This window comes from Octopus sinensis, linkage group LG29 (genome assembly GCF_006345805.1).
Source record: "Octopus sinensis linkage group LG29, ASM634580v1, whole genome shotgun sequence".
Taxonomy (NCBI): Eukaryota; Metazoa; Mollusca; class Cephalopoda; order Octopoda; family Octopodidae; genus Octopus; species Octopus sinensis.
Window position 1 is genome coordinate 14614377 of NC_043025.1, and position 10000 is coordinate 14624376.

Genomic DNA, 10000 nt, shown 5'->3' on the forward strand with positions numbered 1-10000 from the left:
GGGAGGGGGTCGTCGGGATGCTGATTTCGGTAAGGATGATGTTGATTTGAGGGCGATGGTTATTGTCGTTGTTGTTGTTGTTTGTTGCCAGGATTGAATGTTAAGTGGTGAACGTGATGGGATGTATGCAAATGAGATGGCTTTCCACCTCTCTCTCTCCTCCTCCCCTCTTTCTCTCCTTTCTTCACTGTTTCTTTCACTCTCTCACTCTTTATCTCTCTCCCCCACTCCCTCATTCTCATATCCTTTCTCTCTCACACACTTCCCACTCTCTCCTGTCTCCTTCTCTCCATCCTTTCCCTTTCGTCTTCCTTCTCTTTCACTCTCATCAACACCCACCACCACTCCCCCCACTATCACCATCACTACCACTACACTGCACCACACCATTATTCGCACCACCACCTCTTACTATCAAGCATCACCATCATTCATACCACCACCGCCTATACAACTCCATTTCGTCAATTAAGATAACGATCCACGTTGTACATTTCAACCTAAGCTGTGATTTGTGACTTCATTACAAACTACAGCTTAAACAGCTTTATTATATATACCACATTACCGTTTACTACTGTTACTACTACTACTACCGCTTATACTGTACTACTGTAACGCCACAACACTACACCACTACCACCACCACCAACACTATCGATGCCGCCACCACCATTGACTACGCTACAACCATTTACTACCATATATGTATATGGGTGTATATATACACATGCATATATACATGCGTGATCACACGCACACACACATGTATCAATCAATGAAGATTCAGTCGTTTGACCTCCACTGAATTATCTGCTCCTGAACTAGCATATAATTGGCTGAGCATTCCACAGACAGCTGCCCTTAATATGACACTGTCTTGACAAGATTGTACCATTTTGCATTTATAAGTACAACCCACATAATAGGCTTCAGTACAGTTTCTAATTACTCAGTCTCACAAGTTATGGTTTCACCTGAGGAGATTGAAAATGACATTTGGTCAGGATGCCAAACAGTGAGATTGAACCTTGCATCTCATGGCTTTAAAGGAAAACTTCTTAATCACTTAGCCAATATATCGTACCTCAGCACAATTATTGCCAACACTACTACTACTACTAACACAATCACTATTATTATTATTATTATTATTATTATTATTATTATCATTATTATTATTAAGGCGGCGAGCTGACAGAAACGTTAGCACACCAGGTGAAATGCTTAGAGGTATTTCGTCTGCCGCTACGTTCTGAGTTCAAATTCCGCTGAGGTCGACTTTGCTTTCATGGTCAATAAATTAAGTACCAGTTACGCACTAGGGTCGATGTTCCATTTTATATATATAGATGGAGATATAAACAGTGAGTACCTCTCTCTCTCTGCCAGTCTAAAATGAAAATAAGAACTGAGGTCATTTGAAACTGCCAACACAGGACCTAATTTATCCTCTACCATCCCACAAGCATAAGAGACAACAGCTGGTGAACTACACCTCTTACACTGTTAATAGGCACATTTTCTTTTGTTTCTAATCTTGATCAAACAAAACCACAAGGTGCAGTTTAAATATATATGTATATATATATATATATGTATATATACATACATATATATATACATACATATATATGTATATATACATACATATATATATGTATATATACATACATATATATATATATGTATATATACATATATATATGTATATATACATACATATATGTACATATATGTATATATACATACATATATATATATATATGTATATATACATACATATATATATATATATGTATATATACATACATATATATATATGTATATATACATACATACATATATACATACATACATATATATATATGTATATATACATACATATATATATGTATATATACATACATATATATATGTATATATACATACATATATATATATACATACATATATATGTATATATACATACATATATATATGTATATATACATACATATATATATATGTATATATACTACATATATATAATATGTATATATACATACATATATATATATATATATATATATATATATATATATATATATATGTATATATATATATAATATCTGTTTATATCGTACTTAATCTAATGTTCGTCATGCTCTATACACTTCCAATACAAGGTTGTATTGAATATGTTTTTGTGCCACAAAATATACAAAACCCCACACACCATTGTCAGTCACATTTCTTTCAATCATTTTATATTTTTAGGGTACAGGTAGGGCTCTGGATGAGTAGTTAAGAACTTTGCTTTCCAGCCAGTTGGTTTTATGTTCGGCCCCTTTGGTTATTGCCTTTCATTGTAGCCCCAGGTCTTGTGAAGTTGTGTGGCTTCGGGGTAAGAGTATACAGTTCACAATCATGATTTTGCAAGTTCGATTCCTGGAAGTACAGAGTGTCCTTGAGTAAGATCCTTTATTTTCATGTTGCTCCTGTCCACTTGCGTCATTCTGAATCTCCCCAAGAACTTCATTAAGGGTACGTGTCCCTGTCAAGTGCTCCACTGCCCTCACATTAATTTCATGAGCAGGCTGTTTCATTAATTAGATGAACTAGAACTCTCATTATCATAACCGATGGAATGTCAGCCCCAGGCTAACCAAACCTTTGTGAGCGGTTTGGTGGAAATTGAAAGAATCCCATCATGTGTGAGGGTATGCGTTTGGGTGTGTTTAGATTTGTGCCTCTGAAAAAATCCCAAGCCCCAAATATTGTTGTTGTTACCCCTGTTATTAAATTATTCGTGGCTTTGCTCTTTCAAAAGCATGTGGAATAAGGGATCCCTTCTTGAAAAAAAAAACAGGTAAGGGTTTGTAATAGAAAGGGAATCTGGTTATAAATCAATGCCTTAGTTATATATTCATCTAACCCATGCCAGCATGGAAAAATGGGTGTGGCTGTGTGGTAAGTAGCTTCCTTCCTAACCACATGGTTCCAAGTTCAGTCCCACTGCATGATACCTTGGGCAAGTGTCTTTTACTATAGCCTCAGGCTGACCAAAGCCTTGTGAGTGGATTTGGTTGACGGAAACTGAAAGAAGCCCATCAAGGTGCATGTGTGTGTGTATATATGTATATATATATATATATGGGGGCAGGTGTAGCTGTGTGGTAAGAAGCTTGTTCCCCAACCATATGGTTCCAGGTTCAGTCCCACTGCGTAACACCTTGGGCAAGTGTCTTCTACTATAACCTCAGGCTGACCAGTCTTGCAAGTGGATTTGGTAGACGAAAACTGAGAGAAACCCATCGTGTATGTATTTGATAACCAGTGTTGGTGTGTTTACGTCCCTGTAACTTAGTTCAGTAAAAGAGAATGATGAAGTACCAGGCTTAGAAATAAAAAAAAAATCCTGGGGTCAATTCTTTCAACTGAAAGTTCTGTATGGCCACAGTCTAATGACTGAAACAAAAACGGCAACATGGTTCACAACATGGCAACACCCCATGTTCTCCATTCACATCTGTCTTTGTCTCAATCACCAATCTCCTTCCTTTCATCCTGCTTGTAAACCAACTTAGCTACCCAGCCACCCTTAATTCTCTCTCCCTATTCTCTCTCATATACACCCCTTATACATTGACAATATACTCTGACACCCCACCTCCACTGTCGTTTCTCCCTTTCTAGTATCTCCTCATCAGCAAGACCCTTTTTCCCTGTCCTCCTATCCTACTTTTGTCAGCCTCTCAACACCTGACACAAAGCCCCGACTTCTCAATACGACACCCAAGCTTGAAATGTCTTCGTGTTCTGAGTAAATTACTGACCTCGCTAGTGCTGGTGCCACACGAAGGGCACAGAATACAGCCTGTAAAGTGGTTAGCGTCAGGAAGGGTTCCGGCTGAAGAAGCCAAGCCAAAACCAGACAACTGGAACTGGATGCAATCGTCTGGTTGATTGAATTCTGTCGGATAAGTTAGCCTATGGCAGCATAGAAGACTGACCTTGGTTGGCGTTAGGGAGCGCTTCCAGCTGAAGAAACCAAACCAGAAGCTGATGTTGCAGCACCACATGTCCTCTGGCTTAGCAGATTCTGTCGAACCATTTGGCTGATACCAGCATGGAAGAAGGAAGCACCATGAGAGAGGACGATGAATGAACACATTTGTAATCATTATTTCCTGATAAAGTATTTATCACACACTCACACGCACGTGTCTGTACATTTAGGTCACAACAATCCTTTCTACTATGGGCACATGGCCTGAAATTTGGCCTTGGTGGGATTTGAACTCAGAAAGTAGAAATGGGTAAGATAGATATTTGTTACAATGATGAAGTCAAACCAAATGATATTTTGAAGGCATTTAGGACATACAGGCGTGGCTGTGTGGTACGAAGCTTGCCTCCCAACCGTGTGGTTCCAGGTTCAGTCCCCCTGCATGGCATCTTGGCTAAATGTCTTCTACTATATCCTCAGGCCAACCAAATTCTTGTGAGTGGATTTGGTAGATGGAAACTGAAAGAAGCCTGTTCTGTGCTTGTCCCCCACCACTGCTTGACAACCGATGCTGGTGTGTTTATGTCTCTGTAACTTAGCGGTAAGGCAAAAGAGACCAATAGAATAAGTACAAGGCTTTTAGAAAATAAGTCCTGGAAGTCGATGCATTCGACTAAAAGTTCTTCAAGGCAGTGCCCCAGCATGGCCACAGTTTAATAACTTGAACAAGTAAAAAATATATATACACACACACATGCATACACATGTGTATATAAACCATAAAAAGTAAGGTGGTATGAGAGGTGAATATATTTAGTTAAGCATTTGATATTCTTAGGATTACAGCTATTTCGCAGCGTTCATCGTGTAATAATCTCAGTGTATAATAAATTGCTTACATGTCTGCACTAATACACATTATACACTAATACACATTATACACATTATACACTAATATGCATTATACACTAATACACATTATACACTAATATGCATTATACAATTCTGTATCAACAAATCAAAGCAGATAAAGAAGGCCTGCTCATCAGATCATGAAAACCTCATGGTTACAACCAAAGCCTCAACTCCTGGATTTCAGTTGCATAGAACTTGGCATTATATGTGGTCTGATAGCCAGGTCCAGTAGAGGAGCTTTCTGTGATAGCCACAAGATTCTGTGAATCCGCATATTGCACTACAAATGAATATACAGTGAGATAGTTTGTGTATGTGTGTGTGTGTGTAGAAAGGATCTGTGACAGGGTATATAAACTAAACCGCCCTCTTCCCTTTGTACCACCACCACCACCTCTGGCTGCTTGGGACTAACTGGCTATGACACAGCTGTGAGTGTGTATATATGTATGTATAGTACAAACACACACGTGTGTATGTGTTTGTGTGTGTGGTGGGGGAGGGTGTATATACACCATTATCACTCCACATCACAGCTGGTTCATGTAAACTTGTTTCACCTTCTGTATATTTATGTGCATGTATGTATGTGTGTGTGTGTGTGTGTGTATATATATTATCATTGTAAATATATTGCATATATACAATAGAACAAACATTCAGATAGCTGTATACTATATGTGTGTGTGTGTATATGTATGTATGTATACACACACATACGTATAAATCAATATACATGCATTCACAGGCATAACATATACTCACTTCCACTTAAATTCACACACACACATTCACACACACATATATATATATATATATATACACATACATATACACAGATGCACACCAATCGATATATATACACACACAGGCATACCATATGCTTCTACTGACATTGATACTCACACACATACCCATACATATACACACACACACATATACTCATGCATTTCTCTCTATATATACATTACACACACTTATTTATACACACACACACACACACACACACACACACATATATATATATATATACACCTCTCTTTTGATATATTTAGACACACACATAGTTACAGCTGGTCTGCTGGTAAATATTGTCAGGATAAGTGGTAAACTACTTAATCCAGCTGTGACCACTCCATTGACCAGATGTTATGGTGGTGGTGGTGGTGGTGGTGGGCACACAACAAACAATGACTTTCATCCCTCCCTCCCCTTCTGTATTTCTCTCTCCCTCTCTCTCCCTACTTAACTGGGCAGCAATAATGCTCCCCTCCCCCTCACCTTGACTACTTTCACTTACATTTCTACACATTCACACACACCCAATACTACACACACAAGTGTGTGTTTAAATGCTAAAGTAGACAGGCAAGGAGTGAGTGAGAGAGAGAGATTGTTTGGTGTGTGTTTGTCTGTGTTGAAACCACTACAAGAGTGTTATTAAATTATGTCTCTCTCTCTCTCTCTATCTTACTATCTGCCTCTCTATTTGGTTATTTGTATATGTCTACCTGTCTGTCTGTCTCTCTATCACTTTCCATCCATCTACTGTATTTTAATGTATATAAAGAACACTTGTCTATAAGGAACCACGTAATTTTGGGGCCTTAAAATTTGGAAAAAAGGTTGTGTAAGGGATTATAATATTATCCATGTATAAAACTCACATTTTTTAAACCTAATTTTTTGGACAAAAAAGGGTTCCTTATCTCTCTATATATAAAGCTGAAGTTGTCTGTGTGTGGCAGGTTTGGTAGCCTTCAACTAACACTATCTCCTCCGAGACCCTGCAGCGCAAGTTGACCAAAATTGAGAGTATGATAGAAGAAGGCTTGCTCTTCATTTCCTTGAAGAAAAAATTCAAATTGGACCATGTTAACACCAAAAATTATTTACATCAAAAAGGTGCTTTTTTTCTCTGAAAATCCCTATTTTTTTACGATTTTCTGACTGCTGTATCGCCATTTTTCGGTGTATTTCAACCAGAAAAATGTTCACTTAAAGAGAATAACAAGCTACATAATGCAAAATTATGTAGCTTTTCGAAAATTCCAATTCTAAAGGGTCGAAAAGAAAACAAGCCCGAGCAATGCTAGGCGATACTGCTAGTACATGTTACGGTATATATAGATAAATATCTATCTATCTTTTTTCCTTCCATCTATTTCACTTCTCATCTGTCTCTGTCCACTTCTCTATTTGTCCCTCTTGCTTTCTATCTCTTTCCATCTACCTCTCTATTTGTCCAACTGTCTTTCCATCCATCCATCTATCTTCTCAGCTATCTATCTTTACATCTATTGTAAAGGTGTTAGCCAAGTGGTTGGCGCTTGTCATCGAGAAACTGGTCGACAACGCACAAACGTGCGCCGTGCCAGGCCGGAGCATCCATGACAACCTCCATCTGATGCGCTACATCATAGACAGGGTAGTTAACGAACCTGGCATGGGTGGGGCCCTGATCAACTTGGATCAATCGAAAGCCTTCGATAGGGTAGACCATCGATACTTGGAGGCAGTCCTGAGAGCGGCTGGTTTCGGTCCCGTCTTCCGCGGCTGGATAGCTGCCTTGTACAGAGGCATCCGCTTGGTAATTCGCATAAATGGACATCTATCGAGACCTTTCGACATTGCACGTTCGGTCCGTCAGGGATGCCCCCTCTCGGCGCTTCTATATGTATTGACTCTTGAGCCACTACTGCGGAAGCTGGCGACTCTGAGGGGTATCCCGCGAGAATTGGGATGCGGGACGAGCGTGTTTGCATACGCGGACGACGTCACCGTCATAGTGTCAAGCCACGAGCACATCGAGCGGGTCACTGAAAGACTACGAAGCGGTGACAGGAGCAAAAATCAACTGGGAAAAGTCAGTGGGCTTGCGGCTCGGCACCTGGAGAAGCAAGCCCATGCCGTCCACCAGTACCTCCGTCGTGGGACGCTGGACAGACGGCCCGGTTGAGTTGCTCGGGATCTGGTTCGGTCCGGACCTCCAAATGGAGAAGAACTGGAACGAGATAACGAGTAGGGTGGTCACTCTTGCCCAGCAATGGGCCAAGAGGAAACTGTCCCTAAAAGGTCGGGCGGAGGTGGCGAACGCGTACATCGCGTCCATCATCTACTATCACCTGACCCATGTCCCGACCCTACCATCACCAAACTAGAACGCATCCTCTTCCGCTTCTTGTGGAAAGGATGCGTCCCAATGGTCAGGCGATCTATTTGCTGTCAACAACCGTTAAAAGGAGGGCTGGGCATGCCGTGGTTGATGATGCGCAGACACGCGCTGAGACTGCGACATCTCCGGCTCTATGTAGACGACGGTGAACAGGTGTGGTCGCCGTTTGTGAGGCACGCATTCCCGCAACTTGTCTCCATGACTGAACTACAGTTGTGGATCAAAAAGAGGCCGAGGAAGGGCGAATGGCACCGCGAGTGTCGCGTTGCTCTCAAGCAACTCTGCCGTCCCGGGTCGACCTTGAGTGACTTCAACACAACCAAAGCATTCTATAGGGGATTAGTGGAGGGGAGGTACGACGATGATCTCGGGCAAACCTGGGCGTCGACGAGGAATACCTGACCCGCCTGTTTCAAACAACTTTCGGCCCGGGACCTATGGACAACTTCCAGAGATCCCTGGCCTGGCGGTTCTACCGAGAAGTGCTACCCGTTCGGGATAAGCTCTATAGGCATGGCTCAAGAAACACGGGGCCGACCTGCCCGAGATGCGGGCAGAGCGACGAAACCGCTCTGCACGCAATTGTGCAGTGTCCAGCAATTTCCGGCCTGTGGGCTTATGTCGAACGACTGCTGTCACGTGTGGGACGTGTCGGTTTATCAGCCGAGTCTATCGTTAATATCGTCACGCCTCCTTCCTTCAAACGGGAAGGAAGAGCTATTTTTATCATACTTGTGGCTATGGCGAAAGAATGTATCTGGTGGACGCGCCTGAAAGGATTAGAGACAAACACTTTCCTCTCTGGTCAATCTCTCATCAACTTCTTCAAGTATCACTTGAAGAGGAAAGTGAGAGTAGAGAGGCAAGTTTTGTCTAGGGAATGTTTTAAAAAAAGATGGGTGAATGTAGCAAGGATGGCACGTATGAATGACAAAGCCACCTTGACTATGATTCTATGAACTGTAAAAATTAATACAGAGAGTTGCTTATTTGCAAGAAAAAATAAAAGAAAGAAATATAACATGTGACTTCATTGACCGAGGTTACTGTGGTCTTTTCCGTAGGCTTTTCTTTCCACGGGTAAACCTCACCTGTCCTCCCCTTTACACTTCATATTGACATTTCTGTGATTACTATCCCTATTGATCAACTTTTTTTCCTCTCCCCTTTCCTTTTTTTTTTCTCTCTTCCCCCTTTTTTTTAAAAATCCTCCCCTTTTTTTGTCCTCTTTCTTTCCTTTTACGATCCCTTTTGATCCCCCAAAAGAAAAGCTCTACCTTGTAATTTGTTCTGTCTGTGTGCAGCCCTGTGTGGCTAATAAAGAAACATATCTTTACATCTATCTATCCCAGTGGTTCCCAACCTGGATTCCATGGGTCCCTGGTGGTCGGTGAACTAAATTCAAAATTTCACATACATATATATATATGTATATATATATATATATATATATATATATATATATACCGGAGTAAACACATAAATGTGAAACAAGGTGGAAAAAAAGAGTACTCAAATACCAGTGGTAGAGTAATATGCTTTATTTTAAGCAGCAGAAAATTCAACAAAATCTGTTACTCTGAGTTTCTCGTTGCCGTTCATCAGACAGTTTTTGCTAGCAAAAACTAGAATTCCTCCAATATTCCTTTAGCCATTACTATATATATATATTTTGTTTCAGTCATTTGACTACAAGCCATGCTGGAGCACCGCCTTTAGTCGAATAAATCGACTTATTCTTTGTAAGCCTAGTACTTATTCTGTTGGTAAACACACCAGCATCAGTTGTCAAGTGATGGTGGTGGACATACACTGATGCACAAACATACACACACACACATATATATGTATATATACATGACAGGCTACTTCCAGTTTCCGTCTACCAAATCCACTCACAAGGCTTTGGTCAGCCTGAG

The 10000-nt window shown here is 40.6% G+C and overlaps 1 protein-coding gene across 2 annotated transcripts in view; it reads left to right on the forward strand.

Moving 5' to 3' along the window:
• LOC115226132 (protein CBFA2T3) overlaps positions 1-10000 on the forward strand; it is a 116807-nt gene that overhangs the window by 96344 nt on the left and 10463 nt on the right. The gene's annotated exons all lie outside the window — the stretch shown is intronic.